This window comes from Carettochelys insculpta, chromosome 3 (genome assembly GCF_033958435.1).
Source record: "Carettochelys insculpta isolate YL-2023 chromosome 3, ASM3395843v1, whole genome shotgun sequence".
NCBI lineage: Eukaryota > Metazoa > Chordata > Testudines > Carettochelyidae > Carettochelys > Carettochelys insculpta.
Genome location: NC_134139.1, coordinates 100,653,718 through 100,667,145, shown reverse-complemented (window position 1 = coordinate 100,667,145; position 13,428 = coordinate 100,653,718). Strand labels below are relative to the sequence as shown.

Below are 13,428 nucleotides of genomic sequence, written 5' to 3'. Positions count from 1 at the left end.
TATCATCATCACTTTCCTGATTGGATAACTATTTAGTAGTAATTTTCTATGTTTCATAGTATTTTTTTTTCTTTTCTGTGCCTGACATCTTTATGATTTTTGTTGCACTTTTCTATTAACAAGTAACACTAAAAATAATCTTGCTTATATATAGGCTGTTATGATCTTGCATAAGTGTCAGCTAGAAACTAAATAAGGGTAATGAAACTCATTTCAAAGATGGGTCAAGCTAGATATTAATACAGGTTTTCAGAATCAAAAAGCCTGGTAAATATAATACATTTTACCACATATGCACTTCACAGATCTGCACCGGGAAGGTAATCAAGTAGCAATGTAAAGTTCTGAATCTGTTCATACAGGATAAATATTAAGCTTGGGGCTCTGTATTTGGCTCAGCGATTGACAGTATAGTTTTTTTTATAAAAAGTATTTCTAAAAATATTATCTCCAAACCTCTGTGCTTCAATTTAAATCTGTTAAACATTAGGAGATGGACATACACTTTTATCATTTTGGTTCTCAGCCTTTCTGAACCATGATCCCCTTCCCATCTAATCAGGGAAAAGAGAAGATGAGCACAACTTCCAATCTGAGAAGAGATCAGAGACTATTGGATGTTCAACATGAGAACATAAGAATTGCCATACTGGATGAGTTCTGTGGTTTGTTTAGTAGAGTTTCCTATCGTGGGCAGTTCTTGATGCTTCAGAAGAAGATGCAAGAAATGGTGTAATAGTGCTCATAGAATAATCTACTGCCAGGGAACATTTCTCCCAAGGTTTCTTGAGTAACAGATTGGCTTATGCCCTGAAACAGGAGAATTTGTATTTCTGGAAGAGATACAGATGTACCAGAGTGGTATGTGGAAAATTGGGTGAGTGATACATATAGGAATCAGCAGATATCCTATCACATTTTTTTTTTTAAGACTGATACCCCTGGCTATCCGTTTTTTAAATAATCCATAGCAGTTTACACCTTATTTGGCACTGTTTATGGTGTCTGCAGCCTTCCTAGTTTAAAAAAAAAATTATTACTGCTAATACAATAGACCCCAAGTTACACGAAGATGGCATTTCTAAGCAACCTCACATAACTCAAATTTCGCACAAGTGAAGGAGCTGGGAGACCGGCCAGCGCTGGTCAGTTTTCTGACGCCCAGAGTGGTGGGGAGCCAGGAACCAGGTGGCAGCCTGGCTGCTGACTCCCCTCCGCTGAAAGGAGCCAGGAAACTGATCAGTACATCACTGTTCAATTTCCTGGCTCCCACCAGCAGAGGGGAGCTGGGAGCCAGGCTGCCTCCTTGTTCCCAGCTCCCCACCAGTCCCAGGGACCAGGAAACTGCTCCTATCAGGGGCAGCCTAGAATTAGGTTTCCCTGCTCCTGTTAAGGGCAGTAGCCAGACTCTTGGCTGCTGCCCCTGACAGAAGTAGTTTCCCTGCTTCTGTCAGGGGCAGCAGCCAAGAGTCAGATTCTTGGCTGCTGCCTCGACAGGAGCTGGGAAACTGACCAGCTCTCAGTGGCAGGGAGCTAGCACATGGCAGCCCAGAGCGAAGTGCCATCTCCCCACCACTCAAAGTTACGTTAACCCGAGATACACGCAAGTCAAATGCGTGTCTCTTGGGGTTCTACTGTATGTCTTTTCTCTGTTTATCTATATTTTACTCTTCTCATTTTTCTTATATACGAACAATATATCTCAGTTTGTATTAGTTATTTTTAAACTACCCTCCAAAGTGATTTTAATTTAGTTTTACTTTCCTATGCCATCTACTTATTAACCTTTACGCTTTTAAATTAGACATGAACAGGAACAAGGGCTGTAGTTGCAAGTTATACGTTTTCTACCATACCAAAGAAATATACTCCTTAGAATGCATATAAGTGAAATTTGTAAGTATTTATGTGAAATGATGTTTAATCATATTTTGGTGCATTTTCCAGATCGTTTGTTTGTCTTAAGTATTATAAATATTTTTGCAGCAGTATATGTTTTCCTGCCAAAAGGACCCAAAGTGCTTTACAAACACTGGAATCACTGCACTCACCACTGAGATGCAGCCACTTCTGAGCTGGTGCACAGCACCCAGTAGCTACAGTGCACCAAATAAAATAATGAAGAATAATGTGTCAAACTGAAACTGGATTCTTATATAGCTCTGTAGCATTAAGCCTTGTCTAAAACTGAGCTTTGGAGCCACTGGTGCAGCTATGCTCCTGTAGTTGTACCAATGCAGACTCCTTCAGGTTGCACATTCATACCTCCCAAAAGTGGGACACTCTGGTCTGGCAACAGACCTGTTCCTGAACCAGAGAGCCCCGTGGTTGGGAGCCTAGTGGTCAGAGGGCTGGTGGCTGGGAGTTCTGCCAGGCCAGGAGCCCAGTGGCAAGGAGGCCAGCAGCTCTGCCAAGCCAGGAACCCAGTGGAGTTGGCATCTACGGGGTTGGCTTCTGGCAGCCCAGGCACAGCAGCAGGGCCTGGCAGATCCAACTTGCAGTGCTGAAGTGGTGTTCCTGGGTAAACTGACTTAGATCAATTCAACTTACTTCAGTTTGACATGCACTTAAACAACTGTTGTGAAATAAGTGATTCTTCTTCGAGTGGTCCCCGTGGGTGCTCCACAATCCAGTTTCTCCTGGATTGCGCATGTGCCGGCACGCACCTCTCCCTGCGCGCCCCCGGCCACGTGCGCAATCCGGTCCCCACCAGTTCCTTCTCAACCGCCATCAGCTGCAGACAGAATCCGCTCAGGCTAAGGCCAGAGTCAGATAAGAGAGCTGTTTTTCGTGTAATTTGTTGTTTTTTGTCACTTAAAAAAAAAAAAGGAAAAGAAAACAAGGACAAAGAGAATATCAGCAAAAAAAAAAAAGAGAGAGAGAGAGGAGCGAAGGAGAGAGGAGCGGACGAGAAGGCCACTTAGGCTACCCACTGCCCCGCAGGCCGGTGATCGCTATTTGGGGCAAAAAGGCACTGATTACGTGCTAAGTACCCTATTAACAGTAAAGGACTCACCGCGATGGCCTCCTCAGGTTTTAAAAAGTGTGAGTCATGCCGCGAAGCTATGCCGGCCTCCAATGGGCATAGTGAATGCATCCACTGCTTGGAGGAACCACACGGTACCCAGAAGTGTTCTCACTGTGCTAAGCTCACAGCCAGGGCCAGGAAAGACCGAGAGATGAGACTTAAAATGCTCTTGTTTGATAAGGCTCTCCAGCTGGAGTTACCGGAGAAGCCTCACCCAGAAGGGCCCTCTGGGTTGCATAAGAGGAAGGCAGCCTCTCTGACCCCCTCGGTGCAGAAAAGGAGGAAACTCTCCCTGGCTCAATCCTTGCCGGCGAGTTCAGCGAGCAGAACGAGCAGCGCGCAGAGCCCCCAGCCACGAGCTCAGGGAACCGGCGGCGCGGCAGCGCACGTGGCAGAGGCTGAGCCTCCGATTACACAACAGCCGGCACGCAGGGCGCCGAGAGCGCTAGCGAGGCAAGCGCTGGAATTGGCGGCACCGGCCCCCGCGGCACCAACAGCACAGGGACACCAGGCACGGAGCCTGCAGGCGCCGGAGGAAACTACCCGCCCGGCACCGCAGATGAGTGTGCCGACCGCGGTACCGACAGCGGGGCCGAGATCCCCAGCACGGGAGGGGACGGTGCCGGCCCTGCAGGGGAGGGGCAAGGCTAAAGCAAAGACCCGGCACCTCAGCCCATCTCCGGACAGGGCTGCGCTGCCTTTAGCACCAAGCCCTCCCCCCATGATACACACGCCACACCGAAGGCCTGTGACTCCACCGGCTTATCCAGAACCTCCCTCTCCGTTCCTCTGACCAATGTCACCATGGCTTGGGCCACCTTCACCATTTCTGGGAATGGATCCCCTGGAGTACTATCACAAGCCAGTTTCGCCTCTATCTGTGTTGTTGCGGAGGTCTCGCTCTCCCAGACATCGGGGGTACACTCTCCATGCGTGGTCCAGGTCTCCATCCCCAGGCCCTTGCCCATGCTGCTATGGTCGTCCTCATCATGCTGAACACAGACACCGCAGGCCTACATCCAGGGGCAGGTCCCTCCCTGCTGCTCAATACCCCTGTGTACACTCTCGATCTGGGACGGAAACACAGTTGTCTCAAGGGGAGTTAGTTTTAGAGCCCCGGGACTTTCCTTCACAATCCTCCAGGGAGCAAGTGTATCGTCGACCACAGGAGCCTGAGAGTTTGAGGGAGGTTTACCCCCCTGGTTCCTCCTCATCCTCCCCAGATGGGACCATGGTCCCCAGGGATGTCTCCCCCTCAGATGACCTTAAACAATTTCAAGAACTATTCAAAAGAGTGGCTTTCATGAAAGATATTCAAACGGCAGAGGTGCAGGAGGAACATCACAAACTCCTGAAAAATTTGAGACCCCCGGCTTCATCCAAAATTGCTATTCCGCTGGACGAAGCCATTATGGAGTCAGCCACGACCATATGGCAGACTCCGGCCTCTATCCCGCCTACGAACAAGAGAACGGATAAGAAGTATTTTGTCCCGGCAAAGAGCATGGAGTTCCTTTTTAGTCACCCACAACCGAATTCTTTGGTGGTCAAATCGTCCCAGCAGAGGTCGAAGGCCTCTCAGTACAAATCGGGGGAATCGGACAAAGATGCTAAGAAGCTAGAGCTGTTTGGTAGGAAGGTATATTCCTCCTCTACCCTGCTATTGAGAGTGGCAAATTACGCGGCACACCTAGTAAACCACAACTTTGATAATTACTCCAGGCTTACTCCCCTCATGGATTCACTCCCGGAAGACAAGAAGCCAGTGTTAAAGGCGATTGTTCAAGAGGGCTACTTAGCATCACGGACGGGAGTACAGATTGCCCTGGACGTGGCGGACACGGCGGCACATTCAGCAGCTACAGCAGTGGTCATGCGTAGAGGATCCTGGCTCCAGACGTCTGGTATCCCCAGAGACCTGCAGGCGAAGATCGTGGATCTTCCCTTTGATACACAAAAGCAGTTTGCAGACTCCACCGACTCGGTCCTCCATTCCAGTAAGGACTCGAGAGCCACATTTAGAACCTTGGGCATTTATGCTCCCCCATACAGGAAGAAAAAATTTTACCCTCAGCAAAGACACTACGCTTATCAACCACAGCATGCTCAATATCAACGAGGCTACGACCAGGGGCACCATCAACAGCAGCAGCAGTACAGAACTCCCAGGCGACGTTCTCAACAACGCCATACGCCTTTGGGGCAGGCCCAAAGCAACAAGTTTGACGGGTATGTCGGGGGCTGCACTATCAATACCATCGCTCAATGCCACTCTCATCTCATGTTCCATCATCGCCTCAGACCATTCCACTCCCAATGGCAAAAGATCACCACAGACAAATGGGTGCTGGAGATCATAGCCATGGGTTACACGATCCCCTTCCAGTCACTCCCACCGATGAAGCCTCCTGCCGGGCCTCACCTCAGAGACGCTGCCCACGAGGTGAGGCTCAAGCAGGAGGTGGATCACCTTATGTTCATAGGGGCGGTGGAAAGAGTGCCGGAAAAATTCCAGGGGAAGGGTTTTTTATTCACGCTACTTCCTAACAGAGAAGAAAACAGGAGGCTGGAGGCCCATCTTAGATCTTCAGGGCCTCAACCGTTACTTGCGTAAGCAACGTTTTCGGATGATCACAGTTGCCTCTATACTCACGGCACTGGACGATGGAGACTGGTTTGCAGCCCTTGACTTACAAGATGCTTACTTTCATATAACAATCCACCCGGCACACAGACGCTTCCTCCGTTTTATGGTCAGCAAGGAGCACTTCCAGTACAGGGTTCTTCCGTTCGGCCTTTCTTTGGCTCCCAGAGTCTTTACCAACACCCTGGCAATGGTGTCAGCCTACCTGCACAGACGGGTTGTTTATTTTCCCATATCTGGACGACTGCCTGCTGAAGGGGGCCTCGAAGGCAGAGGTCTTACGCATGATACGCGTCACAGCGGACACGTTTTCTTCGCTGGGCCTAGTTATCAACCTCGCAAAGTCAAAGACCTAACCCACACAAGATATAGAGTTCATAGGGGCACGCATAAACTCTTTCACAGCAAGAGTATACCTGCCCGATGCCTGCTTCCGCGCCATCAGTGCATTGGTGCAGGTCATCACATACAGCCCCACGGTGCCGGTCTTAACGTGCCTACAGCTGTTGGGCCACATGGCAGCAGCGACGTTTGTGGTACAGAATGCCAGGTTACACATGCGAAGCCTGCAGCATTGGCTGGCGAGCGTTTACAAACTGGCATCCCATACTGTCCACAGGGTGGTGTCGCCCATGACAGAGGTGCGCAGATCCCTGGCATGGTGGGAAAATCCCAAGAATCTGCTAGTGGGGGTGCCCTTTCACCAACCACAAATTTCTATTTTTCTTACTACCGACGCCTCCCGCATAGGATGGGGAGTGCACATCGGCGACAAGGTGACGCAAGGGCTATGGTCCCCTGCGGAACAGACACTGCACATAAACATACTGGAGCTCAGAGCAGTATTCAGTGCCTGCAAACATTTTCGAGATTACCTGCACGGCAAAGTAGTCGGGATCAGTACCGACAATACCTCCACTATGATTTACATCAATTGACAAGGAGGAGCACGATCCCGTGCTCTATGTGCAGAAGCAGTCCGATTGTAGAACTGGTGCATCTCCAACAACATAACGTTGAAAGCCTCGTACTTGCCGGGCGCTCACAACGCGAAAGCAGATCAGCTGAGCAGGCGCTTCGCACTCACGCACAAATGGCAGATCCGCTCCGATCTGCTATGGTGCATTTTTCGTACATGGGGGTTTCCCCAGATCGATCTGTTTGCCACCCAGTACAACAAGAAGTATCCCCAATACTGCTCCAGGTCAGGAGTGGGACGGGGGTCCCTGGGGGACACATTCATGATTTCATGGAGGGGCCCTCTACTTTACGCGTTTCCCCCCACAGGGCTTGTCCACAAGGTTCTGCAGAAAGCCAGAAGGGACAGAGTTCGCATGATACTCATAGTCCCAACTTGGGATCAGCAGCAATGGTTTCCCTTGCTTCTGCGCATGTCAAACCGCCCACCGCTTCCTCTACCGGTGGCGCCGGACTTACTTACGCAGGCTGAGGGGTCCATAGTGCACCTGCACCCTCAGGCTCTGCGTCTGCAAGCATGGTTAATCCATGGCTCAGCTCCTTAGAGAGCATGTGTACAGAGGGAGTACAACAAGTCCTGGAATGTAGCCGAAGGACCTCCACCAGGAGGACTTACAAGCAGAAATGGACTCGATTTACAGCCTGGTGTTCCGCCAAGCAGTTAGCTCTCCTTGACGTGCCTATACCTGTAATACTAGAATACTTATTGGACCTCAAGAGGGGCGGGCTTTCCCTCTCCTCGCTAAAGGTCCACCTCGCTGCTATATCAGCCTTTCGGCATACAGAGGAAGGGCCCACTGTATTCGCCCATCCTATCGTCACAAGGTTCTTGAAGGGGCTGGTAAACCTGTACCCCCTCGGAAACCGCTTCCACCATCGTGGAGTCTGGACTTGGTGCTCAGCACGCTATCGGGTCCACCTTTCAAACCATTAGCCACAGTTCCCCTCCGTCTCCTTACAATGAAAACAACCTTCCTCCTTGCGATTACGTCAGCCTGCAGGGTGAGCGAGCTCGCAGCAGTGATGGCAACGCCGCCCTGCACAGTATTCTCAAAGGAGGCGGTAACCTTAAGGTTGCACCCAGCCTTTGTTCCAAAAGTTTCTTCGGAGTTCCATCTTAACGAACCAATAGTTTTGCTCTCGTTTTACCCGAAGCCTCACAGCTCCGGCAAGGAGGCACGCCTGCATCTCCTGGATGTGAGGATGGCATTGGCCTGCTACATAGACAGAACTAAGTCCTTCCGGAAAACGGACAGGCTTCTAGTCTCTCTTGCTCCCAGGTCAAAAGGAGAAGGTCTCTCTTCACAGAGAATCTCAAAGCACATTGTGTCCTGTATAAAAATGTGCTACGAGCTTCGAAAGACTCCTTTGCTGGCCCTGCCTAGGGCTCACTCCACCAGGGCGGTGGCACCGTCAACAGCCTTCTTCAAGGGCATCGCGTTAAAAGACATCTGTAGAGCGGCAACCTGGTCATCCTACAACACCTTCGCCAAGCATTATGCCCTGCATCGGGTATTCGAAGAGGATACCCGTCTGTCGACAGCAGTCCTTTCGGGGGCAAGCTGCACATGAACCGATTACCCCCCTCCTTACTTGGGTTACTGCTGGGTGGTCACCTATTGTGGAGCACCCACGGGGACGACTCGAAGAAGAAAGAGAAGTTACTCACCATAGTAACGATGGTTCTTCGAGATGTGTCCCTGGGGTGCTCCACCACCCGCCCATCCTCCCCGCTTCGGATCTCTGTCTGGTGTTTTTCAGGAGCATTCGAGGCGGTTGGTCAAGGAACTGGCGGGGACCAGATCGCGCATGTGGCCGGGGGCGCGCGGGGAGTGGCGTGCGCCGGTACGCGCGATCCAGGAGAAACTGCTGGAAGAATTCTGATCTGCGGCGCCGGGCGAGCCCGACACCTATTGTGGAGCACCCACAGGGACACATCTCGAAGAACTGTCGTTACTACAGGTGAGTAACTTCTCTTTATATTTGCACATTCATAATATATTAATAACATATGTCTATAAATTAAAGCATTTGTCTTTATCAGATTCATAGCTGTAGTGATCACCCACAGAACTTGTTTGATTCTTGTACAGTTATGTGAAGTCTAAGCAAAGTGTAGTACTGCTAATACTAAAACGTACATATCACTTCCGATCGTCAAAACGTTGTATAAATATTAGCTGCTCCTTAAAGTGAGGAATGTAAATAGTAATTATACCTTCTCATTTTATGGATGAAGAAACAAGCAAAGAAAAAAATAAGTGATTTGCCCAATGCCACACACACTGTCAGAGGGATGATTATAATGCAGTCATTTTTTGTTCTTACTACTGTGCTAAAACTACTACTTTTCACTCCATATCACTACCAGAACTTTAGGGAAAAATGAAAATTCCAACTCCCATAGCCAGGATTATAAATAAAAGTAAACTAGTGGGGTTGCCATCTTCGGTGGTGATATAAAATTGAAAGCATTGCTATTCATAGTGAGCCTCAACATTGTGCTTTTATATATGGGCAATAAAAATGATAAAATACTTCTTTTTAGGAGACTATTAACATTGTACCAAATGTGGCACACATGCCATAACATTTTGAGCATTGTGGAGCCAAAGATCTTGTGCAAATAGATTTTCAGTGGAAAATTGTAGAAAAAGAATTTGTCATAATTCTTGCTTTGTTCATCCTAGAAAGAAAAGCAGCATTGTTTAAACATACTGCCGGACTTTTCCCATTCCTTTTGGCTTGCTCACTTTCTTCCTCCTTTTGCAAATGAAAAAATACGTTTAAATGGAATGAAATTAGCCATCTATAGCTTGACAGATTACCATGTTTTCCGTAAGTGTTGTGCTCCCTGTGATTCTTGAAAACCATACTGTAAGTCTTGGAGATGTTTATACAGTAGCATAGGCGTTCTCTATGTAATTCTGTTCTTGAACTTAATGGAGGCTTTTGTCAGTAGCCACAAGACCATGGAAACTTAAAATGAGACACTTGATTTATTAATGTGGTTAAAATGCGAATCATAGAGTACAAATATGAAGGTCATTCAGGAGTACCCTTAGGTCATGTACTAAACTTTTATACCAGTCCAAAAAAACTCAGTTATAAGCTGCATATTTATACATTTAAAAAAAAATCCTAAATGAACTGAGTATAAAGACCTGTAAAATGTATGAGCTCCTGACATTGATATTGGTGTGTTCCAAGGAGACTTTGCAGTCCTTGTAAGAATAAGGTGGAATTTGTAGAAGCAGTGAACTTTAACTCTCCAGGATGAAAGATTCTTTGAGTTCCTTTTTTCCGTGACTCTAGACATTGAAGTCGACCACAGATAGATTTTTAGCTATGCCAATTGTGTAGCTAAAATCAACGTGTCTGCACTCAGCTAACTTGCCTATCTTAACAGGGGAAGGTTGATGGGAGTCTTTCTCCCTTCAAACTTCCTTACTTCTCACCTCTCACAAGGAGCATAGGGGTTGAGTTTGACCCGCAACAGCTCAATTTTGCACAGAAAATCAACCCTCTGGGCAGGTCAATCTTCCATTGTAGTGTAGATTAGCCCTTACAAGAAAATATGGGTATTAAATTTTTTTTTGAATCGTAGTGGGTGGTGTATTGGAGTGAAAGGGTGCTAAAGAAAATGAAATTGGAAACTGAAATTATTACATGATGAATTGGGAAAAGGAGACGTGTTAATGTGTGGTTTGAACCGGGATGCAAATTTTTTGGGACACTATAGGGGCTCTTTTGCATACTTGGCTTAATCTAATTCTTGACTCCTCCCCTGCTCTTCTGCTCTCTGGTTTGCTCACCTTGATAATTTTTTCTGATTTGTCAGCCTTGATTACTGTTTTTGGTTCTCTATGCCTTAAATATTGAGTCTGTTCTGGTATGGCTATGGTCTGAAGAAGTGGGTCTGTCCCACAAAAGCTCACCTAAAATTATTTTGTTAGTCTTTAAGCGCTGCTTTACTGCTTTTTTCCCCTTTTAATGTATAAGGTAATTGAGATCTCTGATTAAATGTGTCATATTTGCAAATGAATTGCATTTCCGGTGTCTCCCCCTGTAATCCTGTGGTAAAATCCTTTTGTAGAAGAATGTCTACTTTCAAATCCCTTACTGAATGTCTTATTCCCTATCGCTTTTTTAATTATTCCTTTCTGTTTGTTTTTTGGACTGCTGCTGCACATTGAGTGGATGTTTTCAGAGAACTATCCCCAATCGCTACAAGATCTCTTTCTTGATTGTTTATATCTAAATTAGTCCCCATCATTTTGTATGTGTAGTTGGGATTATTTTTTCCAGTGTGCATTATTTTACATTTATCAACATTTTGTAGCCCAATCACTTTTTGTGAGATCTTTTTGAAGCTTTTCATAGTCTGCTTTGTTCTTACCTGTCTTGAGCAGTTTAGTATTATCTGCAAATTTTGCCACATCACTCTTTACCCATTTCTCCAGATCACTTTTAAAGAAGTTGATTAGGATTGGTCCCAGTACGTTATCACTCTCCACTATGAATACTTATCCTTTATTCCTGCCCTTTGTTTCCTGTCTTTTAACCAGTTATCAGTCCATGAGAGGACCTTCCCTCTTATCTCATGACAACTTACTTTACTTAAGAGCCTTTGGTGAGCGATTTTGTCAAAGGCTATCTGGAAATCTAAGTACACTAGATCCACTGGATCCTGCTTGTCCACATGCTTATTGACCCCTTCCAAGATGAGTAAGGCATGATTTCACTTTACAGAATCCATGTTGACTTTTCCCCTACAATTTTCTTCTTTACTATAGCTTCAACTACTTTGCCCGGTACTGATGTTATACTTACTGGTCTTTAATTGCCGAGATCACCTCTAGAGTCCTTTTCAAAAATTGGTGTAATATAAGCCACGTCTACACGTGCCAGCTACTTCGAAGTAGCCGCGCCAACTTCGAAATAGCGCCTGCCACGTCTACACGTGGCGAGCGCTATTTCGAAGTTGAAATTGATGTAAGGCGGCGAGACGTCAAAGTCGCTATCCCCATCAGGAGATGGGAATAGCGCCCTACTTCGACGTTGAACGTCGAAGTAGGGCACGTGTAGACAATCCAAGTCCCACAACATCGAAAGAGTGGGGTCCGCCATGGCGGCCATCAGCTGAGGGGTTGAGAGATGCTCTCCCCAGCCCCTGCGGGGCTCTAAGGTCACCGTGTGCAGCAGCCCTTAGCCCAGGGCTTCTGGCTGCTGCTGCTGCAGCTGGGGATCCATACTGCATGCACAGGGTCTGCAACCAGTTGTCAGCTCTGTGGCTCTTGTGCTGTTTAGTGCAAGTGTGTCTGGGAGGGGCCCTTTAAGGGAGCAGCTAGCTGTTGCCTGGGAAGAGCTAGTCCGCCCTGTGACCCTGTCTGCAGCTGTTCCTGGCACCCTTATTTCGATGTGGGCTGCTTTGGTGTGTTGATGCTCCCCTGCAGCGCCTACTTCGATGTGGTGCTGCCCAACGTCGAAGTTGAACGTTGACGGCACCAGCCCTGGAGGACATGTAGACGCTATTCATCGACATAGCTTATTTCGATTTCGCTACATCGAAATAAAGTATTTCGATGTAGCATACACGTATAGACGTAGATATAAGGTACCTTCCAGTCGTTAGATACAAAAGCTGATTTCAAAGCTAAGTTACAAACTACAGTCAACAGTTCTGCAATTTCACATATGAGTTTTTTTAGAACTCTTGGATGAATGCTGTCTGGTCCCGGGGACTTGTTACTATTATGTTTATCAGTTTGTTCCTAAACTTCCTCTAATGACACCTTAATCTGGGACAGTTCCTCAGATTTGTCACCTAAAAAGAATGGCTCAGGTTGGGGAATCACCCTAACTTCCTCAGGCATGAAGACCAAAGCAAAGAATTAATTTAGTTTTTCTACAATGGCTTTTTTTGTTTTTGAGTACTCCCTTGGCATCTCTATTGTCCACTGGAACCACTGGTTGTTTAGCAGACTTTCTGCTTCTGAAGTACTTTAAAAAAATTGCTATTACTTTTTGAGTTTTTGGCTAGCTTCTTCAGACTCTGTTTTGGCTTTTCTTATTATGTTTTACATTTAACTTAACTATGCTCCTTTCTATTTTCCTCACTGGGATTTAGCTTCCACTTTTTTAATGATGCCTTTGTATCTCTCAGTGCTTCTTTAACCTGGTTGTCAAGCCATGGTGGCACTTTTTTGTACTGGTTTTTTTATTTTTTTTATTGGGGTACATATTTAAGTTTGGCCTGTATTAATTATGGTGTCTATGAGAAGCTTCCATGCAGCTTGCATGTCTGTGCTTTTGGTACTGTACTTCTAAATTTCTATTTAACTAACATCCTCATTTTGTGTATTTCCCCTTCCTGAAATTAAATGCATCTATATTGGGCTGCTGAGGTGTTTTCTTCACCACAGGGATGCTAATTTAGTGCATTACAGTCTCTATTTCCAAGCATTCTGGTTATATTTCACTCTTGGACCAGATCCTGTGCACCACTTACAACTAAATCAAGAATTTCCACTCCCCTTGTGGGTCCCAGAACCAGCTGCTTCAAGAAGCTATCATTTAAGGTATCAGACATTTTATCTGTGCATCCCATCCTGAGGTGACGTGTATCCTGTCAATATGGGGATAGTTGAAATCCACTATTATTACTGAGTTTATTTCGGTGGCCTCACTATTCTCCCTTAGCATTTCATAGGCACTATCGCTATCCTGATCAGGTGGTCAGTAGTATATCCCTACTGCCATATTCTGATTATTAGAA

The 13,428-nt window shown here is 46.6% G+C and overlaps 1 protein-coding gene across 2 annotated transcripts in view; it reads left to right on the top strand.

Annotated features, from left to right (window-relative positions):
* Positions 1–13,428, top strand: part of VTA1 (vesicle trafficking 1) — an 84,954-nt gene that overhangs the window by 51,162 nt on the left and 20,364 nt on the right. The window lies entirely within an intron of this gene.